At 47.5% G+C, this 15068-nt stretch overlaps 1 protein-coding gene across 1 annotated transcript in view; it reads left to right on the top strand.

Annotated features, from left to right (window-relative positions):
• The first annotated feature begins 775 nt into the window (after positions 1-775).
• Positions 776-15068, top strand: part of BRINP1 (BMP/retinoic acid inducible neural specific 1) — a 175495-nt gene continuing 161202 nt past the window's right edge. Inside the window, exon 1 of the mRNA XM_047830438.1 lies at positions 776-847. The gene's annotated coding sequence lies outside the window, so the exon portion shown is untranslated. The remainder of the gene's footprint in view (positions 848-15068) is intronic.

Genomic DNA, 15068 nt, shown 5'->3' on the forward strand with positions numbered 1-15068 from the left:
CTAGCACCCGCATACCCGGAAAAACTCATATAACTCGCGACGCACACAGCTACAGACACGCTTAGAAACACCACGACGCAGGGTTTGCGCACACACACACACACACACACACATCACAAAGTCCCTTTGGGCGCTCATACACGGAGACACGCCACCCTATCCCCAGACCCACTGGACTCCCCAGTGGCTCAGCCTCAGCCCACCCAGGCCGCCCCTCCCTCGGAGAAGGCCTTTTTTCTCTCCTCCTCTCCCTTCTCCTCCTCCGCCTAAAGATGTACAAAACACTCCTCAGAATAAACCCTGGCTTTAGGCTCCTCCCTCCCCGCCCCCGGCAGCCGCTCCCCCATTCATTTTCGCCCGTCGCCGGGTAAGTCCCTCCTCCCGCGTAGCCCGGCCTCCACTGCTCCCCGCCCGGAGACCGCGGCGCACTTGGACTTCCCTCTCCATTCGCTGGCCGCCTCGCTCCCGGTCCCCACGGCTGTGAACTGATCTGGCGCGGGGAGGGGGGAGGAGGAAAGCGCAGGCGAACGAGCGAGCGAGCGAGCGAGCGAGGGAGCGAGGGAGCGGGCGAGCGAGCCAGAGAGCAAAGCGAGAGCGAGAGAGCCGGGAGGCTGAGGGAGTAGTGACCGCCTTCCGGAGCCGGGATTCATGCCTGTCCTCGGGACCTGCGGAGGGGACTTTACGGCTGAGTATGAGCCAGGCTGCTAGGAGCCAGGTACCCCCACGCCTGCAGTCCCCGCGCCGTTCCCGGTATGCGAGCTGGACGCAGGGCTCTCCCAACTTCCCACCGAGCCGAATAAAAAGCGTCCTCCCGCAGCTCTCCGCCAAAGACGGACATTGACTCCAGGTAAGGCGGCGCCGGGCGCAGCGCCCGCCAGCCCCGCTGCCCTTGGAGACGGCCCCGGACCGCATTCGGGGCGCCCCCGCCCGCCCCTCCCCTCCCCCTCCCGTCACCCTTCGTCTCTTCCGTCGGCCGCCCAGCCGCCTCCAAGTCCTCTCAGGTTCCTTGGAGGGGGAGGGCTCTGCTTTCTGGGGCGCAAGGGGTTAAATGCGGATTTTAGTAAGTGGTGTGTGTGCTCCCCGCGCGCTCCCGACGTGTGTACCGTGGTGGGAACTTGATGTGGTGCTAGTGTGTGTTTGCGTGTGCAGCGTCGTTTGCGTTTGATGCGTGTTTGTGCTGTGCTGTGCTCTGTGTGTGTGTGTGTGTGTGTGTGTGTCGGGGAGGAGGTAAAGAGAGGTCCTATAACCTACTTAAGGCACGATGTGTGTGTGCATGTTTGTACGTATGTGTTTGTATGTGTGCACTTGTGTGTCTTTTTAATTAGGTCTTTCCAGCTTACATGGAATGGGATCCTTTCTATAGGATCACGTAGCCATCGGGAGACCCGCTGTGGACTTCTTCTTGGCGCTCTGGGCTTGGGTTTTGGGGAGCATTCCAGGGATAAGGACAGCACCTTATTTACCCCAATATTGATACCGTGGAAGGAAAATTCCTCCAAACGTTGGAGACCTGGTAGACTTGGACTCATCGTTTAATATGAAAGAGAAATGGCCAAACCCTGAGGCAATGACATGCTGTCACTTTAAATTCCACACTGGGCAGGCTCCAGGATTCTGATGGGAATTTGGAGTCACTGGGTAGTGGGTGACAGAGAGAGAAGTCAGCGGTGGGCTCCTTATCTGGGGCTTGGCAAGTCTGGGGTAGAGTCTACCATGCCTCTCCATGTGTAATCATAACAGCAGGACAGCGCCTCCTGGTACTGGTGCTTTTGGGGATGATCTGAGCAAGTTTGCATGTATCCCCCTAAAGGGAAAGGAGGAGAGTCCTCAGAGACCTGCTCATCCATCATAGTTACACAGGATCACAGGGAAAATTTCATATGGGGGCAGCTGTGGGTAACGTGGAAGGAGATGGATGGGGCACTTCCCTAAGAGATCCCTGCTTCCCTTCCCCATTTCAGAAAGGCTTGGGAAGCCCCAAGAGAATCTCTTCATAAACTGTGCCTCCTTATGGCTCCACTGGAGTTAGGAGGAAGATGGGAGAGCAGAGAGATTGTGTGTGCGTGTGTGCGTGTGTGCGCGTGTGTGTGTGCGCGTGTGTGTGTTTCAGTGCTGAGGGAGATCCACAATGTGGGAATGGTTGTGGGTGGGGAATTCATGGCAGAATGTGGCCGTAATTGACTTAAACTGCTATCGATTTGCACCTCACATCTCTTGCTAGGCTCCAAAATACTGCCAAGGGCACGGGTGGGGGGGGGGGCGCGGTGGCGGCGGTGGGGAGAATGTCAGTAAGGAAGACAGTTTGGGTCAGGTGTCTCTTTCCTCTTTCCTCCACCTCCCAGGAGGCTCTCTTGGTAAGTCCCCTGGCCACCCTGGCTAGGTCCTGCTGGGTTTGGACTCTGGGGCCAGCCATTGATTTGATTCCCGGCTGCCTCTTAAAGGCTTGCCCTACTCAGCAAAAATGCTGAGTTTTACTGCTGTTAGCATGGCTTCCAGACTCGGCAGCTGTTACTTTCCCAAGGTAAGAGGCAGCCGTTCTGCCGCCAGGCATGGAGGCTAGTGGAGGACAAGGGCTGAGATGCTGGGACGGCCCCTCGTCTACCCCAGCTGGCAAGGAGCCACTGAAAAGACCTTTTGGGGAAAAGAAAAGTAGAAATATAATTGTGTTTTAAAAATGATAGGGGTGTGTGTGTGTGTGTGTGTGTGTGTGTGTATGTGCATATGTGCACGCGCGTGTAGCTTCTGGGGCAAGATAAAAGCAAACATGTGTTTGCAAGGACCTGCCCTGGCGGGTGGGTGACCGTGCTGCCTGCAGGCACTTGTACCTCAGGCTGCAGCCCTCACGGGGCCACAAGGAATCTGCTTCAGGAAACTCATGTCAGAGCAGGGCCCCCCTGGTTCATTTTGTGTGGGGATGTAAAGTCAGAGGAGGACACCCTGTGTTAGGATCCACTCTCGTTTTATTTCTTTTTCAATTCAGTGACAGTTAAAGCTGGAAGGAATATTAAAGAGCAGACAGGCAGGACTTGTGGCCCGGAGAGGGGATGAGAATTCCACAGCATTCTCTAGCAAGTTCGTGGTATGCCCAGGGCTAGAACCTATGACGGGTGTCTGCCTGACACCCAGATCGATGTCCTTTCCACTTCACCGTACTGCCCGGGGACTATGTATTGCTCCCTAGTCCCAACCGGCCACTGTGCTCCCACCCAAGACAATCACTGTCTCCTGTCTTCAAACTTCTCATTTCAGAGGTGCTCCATCTATAAACATGACCCCGGAGAGAAAGGATCCAATGCCTCAGTCACTCTCCCCACTAGACAGAGAGACAGACTGTCAGATACACACACAGACACACACACAGACACACACACACACACACACACACACCATCCATTCCTTCTCCGGTGGCTTCAGAGAATTACACACAGGCAGGGACCCAATACTGACTATGACTGGTGGACAGAATCCAACAGAGCATCAGACTGTACCTGAGTTCTTTATTAAGGAATTCTTGGCCTTCCAGAGTTAAGTGTATACCCATCTACCAATGCAAATACTTCAGGCAAATTAATTTCTTTATATTAATGAGAATCTTGCCCTATACAGTTATGCATACTGCAGTCACAGGAACACGTCCAAGCACACGTGTGTACGTGCACTCATACACACATGTGCACATGCAGATTTAGAAACCTTTCCTCCTTGCTATAGTCCCCAAAAGGGAATTTCAACCTCCGCACCGAATTGTGTTCCCCTGTATAAAGGCATCACCCACACAAAGACTTGGGACTCATCATCCCAGAGAAGGGGAAATGTAAATCCCTGTGAAGGATAGGCTCTTGAGAAGTCAGAGCCAAGCCCACGCAAAAGTGCTCCCAGAGTCCTAGATGCTCATTTTGGGGTGCAGGCGAGCACTGAGAAAAACATGGGGGTTTCAGGCCCATCTGCAATAGAGCCTTTCCACACAGGCTTTTCCGAGGCTGGATGGCACTTTAGCTCCCAGAAGGGGGAGCTGTGACTCCATTTCAACCAAGGAGAACTGGCTCAGAGATTCCAAATCAGCTGTTGGGCCCCCGTTGAGTTTCCATGGCCCAGCTCAGGCTGCAATGAATACATTCGAAATGGTACAGGTGGGGACTTTAAAAACCCTTCTCCCCTGGTCAGTCCAAATAAAATGTCTTCGTGCTTGCAGGTGTTTATGCTGTTGACCACAAAGTCTTCCGTTTTTCTGGAAGAGCCTTTGGTTGTGTGAAGAGACATTTTCTGTTTGACACCCTCTAGCTTGCCCCCTCCCAATTCCTTAGGTGAAATCATGAGTACTTATCACCCGAATAGGCCACTAAGGTTAGACATAACCCGCCCTTCTCTCCCTGCGTTCCCCTTGCTAAAATCCAAAGATTAATAAATTGGCCGCTGGACTTCTGGTAATCATATTAAAGACAAGATGGGGGTCGTGTGAAGAGGACAGATTTCAAATGTCATCCTCCAGATAATCCCCCCTCATGTTTTCCATGCTAACCCCATCTGCAAGGAGCACTTTTATGTTTCTCTCCTCCATCCCTCAGCTTCAGCCTCCACTTTTTAACATCCAGCTCAAATGACCCTGCCAAGAAGTCTTCCCCAAATCTTATTTTGGAATAAATCTTTCTCCCCTGTTCATTCATATAATTTTGCCTGAAACTCTATTTTAGCTTCTATCCCTGTTTGCCTTGTTTTGTAACTCTGCGGATATATGTCTCTTCAACAGGGTCTTAGTAGGAATATTTTCTTTTATCTCCAGGGACTGACACATAGTAGTTGCTCTGTAAATGTTTGCTATGGCATTTGAGGCTAGGCTCAGTTATAGCTGTCATCCTTCTCTCTCTCTCTCTCTCTCTCTCTCTCTCTCTCTTATTCTTTCTCTTTCTGATAATCGTTTCATGTTCTCACAAAGCAATACAATCATGGTTTCAAATCATGCTACCTATTCTATCAATATAGGGATATCGATGATACAGATGGATGAAATTATGTCCTACTTGGAATAAACATTGCCCTACTGTGTTCCAGGGTCTTTAGTTTTCTTCTCATTCAATCTTCCTTTCCACCCAGTGAGGCAGATACAGTCCTTTTACAGAAGAAGAAGGTGAAACTCATGCTGGCTAGGTCCCTTGCCCAAGGTCACACGACCAGCACAGCCAGAAGTGGAACCTGACTCCTTCTTGCTTCGGCACCTCTACTCTTTCTTGGGGGCCACTGAGTGAATGGTAACCGTTGTGGATGACCAACAGGACTGGGTTGTTCAGCAGATTCCAGTATAGCTGAGAGCATAGTATTGACCCTTTGAAATTGATGTTATGAAGGACTCATGGAATCATTTGATCAACGAATCTTAGTGTTCTAAGGTTTCTGAATAACCAGATCTTTCTCCTTACTCAAGAATCAAGAATCCCTTTTGGAATACTCATAACACATGTCCACTCAGTCTCATTTTTAGCACTTTTAGCAACAGTGAAGTCACTATCTCACAAACCAACCTGTGTTGTATTGGGAGAGCTTTGTTGGGATGTGTTCTCACTGTGACCCTAAATCTGCCTTTTATCGTAAGTCTCTCAAATCATATGACACAAGTATAAGTGTCTTCTAATCTCAGTTCTTCCCATATCGTGGAAGCATCATCATGTCACCACAGATATTCTTCTTCAGACCAGAAGGGCCTGTTTCCACAGCCCTGGATCCTGCAACACCAAGCTCAGTGTTGTTCTCTGGGCATTCTCTAGTGGATCACACTTACAGAGTTTAGAAGCCCAAAAAGGGGGAGGGTGACCGAAAATTGAGTGAGGATTAAAAGGGACATTGAATCCTTCATTTTTTCAACAAATATTTATTAGGTGACAGCCATTTCTCAAGCATTGCTCTAGACCAGTGCTACCAAGCAGAACTTTCTTAGGTAATGGATGTGTTCTCTGTGCTACGCATTACGGTAGCCGCTAAGCACATGTGACTGCTGAGCGCTTGAAATGTGGCTAGTGTTACTGATGGACTGAGTTTTTGATTTAATCTAATTTTAATTTTAATGTCAGTAGCTGTTTGTGATGAGTAGCTAATGGACTGAATGGCACAGCTATGGACATGAGTAATGTAGCACAAGCATGGTCCCTTTTTTTCGTGGAGCTCGTAGTCCCGTGGGAAGAGACGGGTAATAAATGGTAAACAAAGAGATGAGCAAAATCATTTCACGTAGTAGTAAATGTCATGCAAATAATTTGGGGCAAGAGGCTAGAAAGGAATGTGGATGGTGTAGCTTTAGATAGGGTAGTCGGGAGAGACTTCTCCGAAGGCGTGACATTAGACTGGTTTAAGCGAGGGGAAGCCAGCCATGTGGCAGAGACAGCAAAGATGAAGTCACTAGCCACGTGGAAGCTTAGCAGATCCAAGTGATCGTGTGGCTGGAGCTTTCCAACGAGAAGGAGAATGTCATGAGATGGAAATAAGAGAGGGACTTAGGGACTAGGTCAAAAGGTCTTCTAAAAGATGCGGGAATAAAGAGTCTAGAAATACCCTCTCCCTCAAAATGGCCCTGCTTGGGGAGTGGACAGCCTGAGAACTGCAATGCGAAGAGTGTGGAGACTGATAGAAACTCAGCGTCAGGTACCCTCAACAGGTTTCCATCCTGTCCCTTTTTTGTCTTTGAGAGAGAAAACAGAAACATACACATGTGTGCACAGGAGAGAGGTAGAGGGAGGAGAGGGAGGGAGAGAGAGAGACAGAGAGAGAGAGAGAGAGAGAGAGAATCCTAAGCAGGCCCCATGCTCAGTGCAGAGCCCAACGTGGGGCTCGATCTCATCACCCTGAGATCATGACCCGAGCCAAAATCAACAGTATGATGCTTAACCGACTGAGCCACCCAGGCGCCCCTCATGTTGTCCATTTTTAGTCCATCATTTCATTAAGTTCTGCTCTTCATTTCTAGTCCTGCCCTGGGTGCTGCACCCTCTGGACATACCCAGCTCTAAAGGGATGGGGAGAATTGGAGAGGGGGAAATAGACAGAAAAAGAGGAAGAGAATGAACACCTAGAGAGAGGGTAATTGAAATGAAGTCTGGTAAAACCAAATGAAAGCCAGAGTCATTTTGGATCACCAAATCTTTATTGCATATCTTGGCTGGGAAAGACCCTGGACAAAATGGCCTGGTAGATATGGTGATGAATCCTGGCAGGGGCTGGCAATCGAACAGAGGAGATCTGCAGATCCATAATGATCGTTCATGGTAGACCGACAACTCTCATTTCAGCAGTTTTATGAGAGTTCGGGGAAGGTGAAGATTAGATCATATGATGGTGGTTGTGGTGGGGGGGAGGAGGAGAAAGATGGCAGTGACTAAAAGGTCTGGAGATGAGACCATACCTCTTCATTTTATATCTCCATTCATTTTCAATTTCATACAGTCAGAGCACATGGGCTCGGGGCACCCAATTCTAGTCCCAGCTCCTATCGCTGTGTTTCTGGAGCACCCTAAGGACATATCTTCCCCTCTCTGGGCTTGCCTGCTGCCAGTTGGAAAGGACCAAACGGTGGCCTGTCTCACCGAGGGATTTCCCCCAGCTCAATGAAATAACGCATGACAAAGTTCTTGCACAAGCACGGAGAGATGCACATGATGGCCGTACTTCATCATAATGTTTAGAGATCTTCTCAAAAATAAGCAAATCAAAAAGAAGTCATACCTCAGAGCACTGACTGTGACTCAGTCCACGGTGGATGAATGGGATAGATACACCACCATGGTGACCCTTAATATCAGAGTGATTCAGTGGTAGCATGAAACCCACTGTCCTCCTGGAACACAGTGGCCTAAAAAGGCTGCCTAGAAATCCATAGACAGTCCTTGCTACTGAGGGGGGCCAAGAAGACAATTAAGAAGATAATGAGGCTGAGGAAATGTGAAATTAATTTCTTTTTTTTTTCCTATGAGGGTGAAGGGGATCTTTGTGTCTCAAAGGAACTATGTTTCAGAGATTGCAGGTGGCCTTGCGGAGAATAGATTGGACAGGACTGGGTCTGAGAAAGTTAAGAGGGTTAAATTACTGGGCCTGTCTGCTACCCAGTGGAGGACACGCGTGGGAACAGAAACCCGGTGCAGACACAAAATACATCATTCTGAACAACTCTTGTTCTCAGTGTGTGGAGATTTTCTCACCGGGTGCAGAGATGTATCCAACGATGCCGGGGTCTCTTTGAGAGAAGCTAGGAGACTGTATCCCCCCTCCGGTGAGGAGGTAGATTCATAAGGCAATTAACAAAGGCAAGATGAAATCGTTTTTGTCTAAACTGCAAAGGTCGAAGCGACGGGGCTCCAAGTAAATGGCTCATCCGAACAGCTAGAACCCTTTGTAAGGGTTAACCCAATACTGGCCCGGAGATATAATTCATCGAGCCTTTCACAGGTCCTGCAAATGAGCCCGTGGGAACCTCGATGAGAAATAATGGATCCTGGGGGTAATGCGGAGCAGCCGAGTTACAGATTGTAAGCTGATTCGGGTAGAGGAAGGGCAGACATCTAGGATACATGATCGCTTCCGAGCGGTCGGTTCACACGTCTCCGTTCTGGGACTTAGCAATCCCCAAAAGTTGAGGAGATTCTGGTGGGCTGTGGACAGAAACCCAAAGGTTAACCTGGAAGAGCATTCCGAGAGCTGAGACAGAGACCTCTGCCTTAAGCAAGTACGTTTCATTCAGTTTGCGTGGTAGTGGATAAGCTAAATTTCTTATGGGATTTGATAGGCTCTGAGTCTATGGGCACGTGAGAGGCAGAGGACCTGTGAGGAGTCTTGGCCGGTACTCTAAAAAAACATATGCACAAAGCAAAAGGGCCATTAAAAAAAGAAAATCACGGGCGCCTGGGTGGCTCGGTGGGTTAGCCATCCGACCCTTGATTTGGGCTCAGGTCATGATCTCACGGGTAATGAGATCAAGCCCCATGTCTGGCGCTGGGCATGGAGCCTGCTGGGGATTCTCTCTCTCTCTCTCTCTCTCTCTCTCTCTCTCCCTCCGCCCCTCCACTGCTCACACTCTTTCTCTCTCAAAAAAAAAATAAAGAAATAAAAAAGAAATAAATTAAAAAAAAAAGAAATGTAGGAATGTAGGAGAAAGATAAAAAAATAGATTACCTGGCAGGGGGTGGTAATATGGTTTTTCTGCTGAGACAAATGTGGGAGGCAAGACTCTTTGAGATGAAGCTGTCCTCATCAAATGCCATTGCCAGAGATGGCCGAGGCAAGGAGGGCTGAGAGGGGTCCTAAAGAACTTTATTTCAAATGCATATTGGGGCGCCTGGGTGGCTCAGTCGGTTAAGCATCTGACTTTGACTCAGGTTACGATCTCGCGGTCCATGAGTTCGAGCCCCGCATCGGGCTCTGGGCTGATGGCTCGGAGCCTGGAGCCTGCTTCCGATTCTGTGTCTCCCTCTCTCTCTGACCCTCCCGCATTCATGCTCTGTCTCTCTCTGTCTCAAAAATAAATAAACGTTAAAAAAAATAAAAAAAAAACAACAAATGCATATTAACAGGACAGCATAATTCAGTGTCCATTGAAGGATTCCTGAAAACATTACTAGTTCAGCCACGGATTCACCTGCGTTCGCCCCCTGTTTCTGATGGTGGGATTATACGTGTAGGCAGAACACAGGATGGGACTTGAGGGGATTCTGGAAGGATCTTCACCCACAATATTTAGAGGTGGCCGAAATGTCACCACGACCAAGCTGTTCTTGGAGGGGAAAGTGTATGTGCCAAGGATGTTGTATATTCTTTGTGCTATAATGAGAACGTGATACAGATACCTTGTTGAATAACCTCAACAAACTCGTGCCTAGGTGCTATTGTCCTTGTTCTAGAGAGGAGGAAACTGGGGCACAGCATGGTGATGCCGCTTGTCCAAGGCCACACGTGGAATCAATGATGTGTGGAGGCCTTGGGCTGCTTCTGTCTGATGTAAAAGTGTAGTGGGTGAAAGGGTGGATGCTGGAGTTTGAACTCCAGCTTTGCCACTGGCTAGCACTGTGACCTTGGCCGGATGACCTAACGTTCCGGTGCCAGTTTCCTCCTCTACCCGATGAAGAGGACCATGCTGACGCCTCATAGAGATATTGTGGGTTTTAATGAGTCCATATGATAAGCGCTTTGAGCAACGGCTGACAGATCATCCACATTATACAAACGCTAGCTATTATTACTTGTTATTATTGCTATCCACTGCTGCATTAGATTAAATGTTGCCCATGCCTCTAGGTGTGTTCTTTAACTGGGGGTGCTCTGGAGCACAGAGATTATTACCAGGTTCAAAGCACTACCTTGCAAATGAGCTTGCTCAATCATTTTTACCAGTCCCCCTCCCTCAAAGTGGCAATGCGATGCCAACAGTAGGGGAGAGACGGAGAGTGTAGGGAAAGGCACGGAAGGATATAGAAATAAAATGACTGGGGCGCCTGGGTGACTCAGTTGGTTAAGTGTCCCGATGCTTGATCTTGGCTCAGGTCATGATCTCACGGTCATGAGATGAAGCCCCGTGGTGAGCTCCTCACTGGGTGTGGAACCTGCTTAAAATTCTTTCTCTCTCCACCCTCCTCTATCCCTCTCCTCTGCTCACAAGCTCTCTCTCTCTCTCTCTCTTTCTCAAAAAAAAAAAAAAAAAAAAAACCACAACCCAATAATAATAAAATTAAAATGGCTGAGGCAGATTTTTTTTGAATCTCTATGTTACTGTGGATCAGACATCAGATGTAGATATAGGATCATTGGCCATCAGAGCTGAAAATCAACTTAGAGTCCAGATCAATTTTCTGTCACTTTTTTACATACAAACGTTTTCCTCTTTAACGCCAAACTGTATCTGAGTTGGTTCTAGTACCCTACCCCTGCAGTCTGTGTCCTTACACGTCTTGATTTGGTTTTCTTTTTTTTTTTTTTTTTTCAACGTTTATTTATTTTTAGGACAGAGAGAGACAGAGCATGAACGGGGGAGGGGCAGAGAGAGAGGGAGACACAGAATCGGAAACAGGCTCCAGGCTCTGAGCCATCAGCCCAGAGCCCGACGCGGGGCTCGAACTCACGGACCAGGAGATCGTGACCTGAGCTGAAGTCGGATGCTTAACTGGCTGAGCCACCCAGGCACCCCTTGATTTGGTTTTCTAAGCTATGTGACCAAGCGTTCAGCACATGCCTGTGGGAGAGCGTGACTGACAGCATGCTTCATGCTCTTGTGTGAACCATATTAATCCTACCCGTCCTCTTGGTTTCCCTTCTTCCTCATTTTTATCATGAGTTTCACCAAGTGCTTATATGTCTTAACGTGTTTTATTTCCTTCAGCCTTTACAGTCTCGCTCTAAAGTTGTGTTTATTCTCCCCATTTTCCAGATGAGGACCTTGTGACTCAGAGGCAAAAGGACTTGCTCTGAGATATACAATAAATGATAGCACCGGGTCTCAAGCCTGTATCATCAGCAGATGCTGAGCGTTAACATCCTTTCATTGAACTGCCCTCTCTCCACCTACCCGTTGAAGGCATTGTCCAGCCCTTAGTGGCTTGGTGGCCTCCCAAAATCAAGGCTGATTATTGCTGCTTTGTCTCTATTGTCTTAGGCCAGGTCTGTTGTCGCAAATCTTCTACCATTCTGTCACGCGGGCCCTGCCCTCAATCCCGGTCTTGCAGACTCCTAAATGAGAAAGGCATCTATCTTGCAAGTTCCAGGAGATGTTATAAATGGCGTCACTGGAGGGAGGCTTCTTAAATCTCCTTAATAACCTGCATTTTGCTTTCTCTCCTTCTTTATCTGTCAGCATCGTGAATATCTTCCACTCTTCCAGTGCTTTCTGGCTGCCAACTTCATAGCCTCTTAAAATAGTAATTTAACTTCACAATGCCTCAGCAGGAAACCTTAGCTTAGTGTGTTTATTTGTACCGTTAAGTTGTGAGAGTTCAAATGCTGCTCAGACCAGGAACAGGAGTCGTAGGAGAGCTACTTTCTAGCTCTGAGGCAGAGCCAAGAACCAAAATGTTACTTTTCTTGGGAATAAAATCACCAAAGCCACCTCTGGAAACAGTAGCACTTTTAAAAGCATCTCGGGAAATAGCAGGGTCGAAGTGGTATGGATTTTTATAGCCAGATGCTGCAAGAGAAATGGCATATATATGTATATGTGTATATATGTGTGTGTGTGTATGTATATATATGTATATGTATATACATACATACATACATACATATGGAGAGCTCTCTCTTTACACACACACACACACACACACACACACACACACGTATAAGAAAGGAATATTGGTATTGAGGAGAAAAACAACAGATACAGCGGGAAATGTCCAAAGCAGATTTTTCCTTCCTTATTAATAGAACATGAGCCCAGATACTATCATAAGGCCATCTACTGTCAGAATGTGATCTGGGGGTGGAACTTACAGCTAAAAATGGAATGGGGAACACGCATGGCCAATGAACCCATTTAAAAAGCCAAAATATTCAGGTTCTCCAGCAATCAAATAATGGAAATAGTAATGTGGTACCATAAAGCATCATCAAAATGGCTGTTTTTAAAATTATTTGTTTATTTATCTTGAGAGAGTGGGGGGTGGTGCAGAGAGAGAAGGAGAAATAATCCCAAGCAGGCTCCATGCTGTCAGTGCAGAACCCAACGTGGGGCTCAGTCTGCCAAACTGTGAGATCATGACCTGAGCCGAGATCAAGAGTCATACACTTAGCCAACTGAACCACCCAGGTGCTCCCAAATGGCCTTTTTTTTTTTTTTTTTAAATGACAGCATCTAGTCTTGGCAAGAAGGCAGGGAACAAGACACTGTTCTGTAACATTGGTGGAAATCTATATGAATATATCCTTGATAAAATGTGGCTTTTAATCTTTCTTTTAAACAAGCAAACAGACGTCATTCACTGAGCACTTACTCTGTGCCAAGCACTGTCCTAGGAGCTCGTAATACAGCAGCGGACACAGCTGACTTGCCCCTGCCTTCTCGGAGCTGACGTTCTCTTGAGGGAGAAGCGTATAAATAGATAAGCAAGTGAACGTGTAGTGTGTCAGATGGAGGTTGGTGTATTCTAGATGGAGGGTGGCTGGGCAGAAGAGGGCACACTGTTTCAGGTAGTGAAGAAGGGAAGCCTTCATTGAAATACAGACATTAGAGCAGAGATCTGTAGGAAGCGAGAGAGATAGCCAGATGGATGTCTGGGGGAAGAACATTCTGGCAAGAGAGAGCAGAAGAGTATAGTTGCTGAGGTAGCACTGGGCCTGGTGAGCTGAAGGCACAGGAAGGAAACCAGCTGCAGTGAGGTGATCAAGGAGGAGAAGAGGGGGAAGAGGAGATGGGCCAGGGAGCAAGCAGATCTGTATTTCCATCTCCATTGCTACCATTATCTCCATCTCGGTCCCTCTTTTTATTTTGTTTGATTTTTATTTATTTCTTAAAAATATTTTTAATGTATGCTAAAATGTTTATTTTTGAGAGAGAGAGAGAGAGAGACCACACATGGAGGAGGGGCAGAGAGAGGGAGACAGAGGATCCAAAGCAGGCTCCGTGCTGACAGCAGAGAGCCCAAAAGCGGGGCTTGAACTCACGAATGCGAACGGTGAGATCTTGACCTGAGCCGAAGTTGTCCCTCTTTTTCTTTGTCATTTTATTTATTTATTTACTTTTATTATTTGTCTTTATTTTTGAGAGGCAGAGAGAGAGAAGGAGCACAAGTGGGGGAGGGGCAGAGAGGGAGACACAGAATCTGAAGGAGGCTCCAGGCTCTGAGCTGTCAGCACAGAGCCTGACGCGGGGCCCGAACCTACGAACTGTGAGATCATGACCTGAGCCGAAGTCGGATGCCCAACCAACTGAGCCATCCGGGCGCCCCAGGCGTCCCTCTTTTTAAAAACAAGGTGCAAATCCTTCCATTTTAAGAAATTCCCCATTCTAAGAAGTGAGCTAGTTATATGTGCACAGATATGGGAAGAAGGAACTTTATGGAGTGTTTGGGATAAAAGGAAAAGAACAACAGAACAGACCGTGTAATGGAATATCTACAGTCACTAAGGATGACGGTAGAGGAGCACCTTTTTAAGTTAGAAAGTGGAATGCAGACAGGGAACGCGATCTCTAAAACGGAGCTAACTGTGCTACCTCCCTGGTAGTTTTGCTGTGAGGCTCAAACATCACGCATGTAAAGTATTCAGCAATATGCCTCCAGCGCTCAGTATATGGCACTCATGATCTCATTTATTGACGTGGATAGATTTGTGGCGAGCCATTATGTTAAAAATATATATAAGGTAAAACATATTACGTATGGCATGCTATTGTGTCAGGTGCACCCTGATGTTTGAGTGGTTATCTTTGGGTCATAGATTGTGAGTGAATTTCAGTCCCTCGTTCATGCTTACCAGTGTTGCCTAATACTTCTTTAATGAACGTGCGTTCCTTGGGTAATTAAAATTTTAAGTAGTAGGATGTGGGGGGATCGGTGAGGAGTTTTTGGTAGGAAGAAGGGCAGAGGCACATGCTTTAATGCAGAGTTTGCTAAATTTCTTAGTCACTTGTCCAAAATCACATTTAAATACGCTCAGGTTTTTTTCCCCCTCTTTTTATGTGGCCTTAGCCTGAGCAGTGCTACTTGTAAAAACCAAAGATTAGATAAATGATTTATACACTCTAATGGATGTTAAAGTAGCTATTACATCCTTAGAAGAAAAGCTTACCACCTGTGTATCACCTAGAATCATTGGATGTGCTGGTTGTACTTTGGGTACCACGATTTGGAAAGCATGGATTTAGTGGCTGCCATCTTGGAATCAGAAGACTTGAGTTCTGACTCCATCGTCATTTTTAATTTTGGGTAAGGAGGCCCACCGTGGGAGTAGGAGTCATAGAACAGGTGAGGTTGGCGGTCACCTTGCCATGCACAAAGCAGCGGCTTTATCTGCGTTGCTTTATTACTTTTTTTGTATAAGAGTTAAATGAGAAGTTCCAAGGTTTTAAAAAAAATGATTTGACATCATTGGCTGAAACCTCAAACGGTCTC

Source organism: Prionailurus viverrinus, chromosome D4 (genome assembly GCF_022837055.1).
Source record: "Prionailurus viverrinus isolate Anna chromosome D4, UM_Priviv_1.0, whole genome shotgun sequence".
NCBI lineage: Eukaryota > Metazoa > Chordata > Mammalia > Carnivora > Felidae > Prionailurus > Prionailurus viverrinus.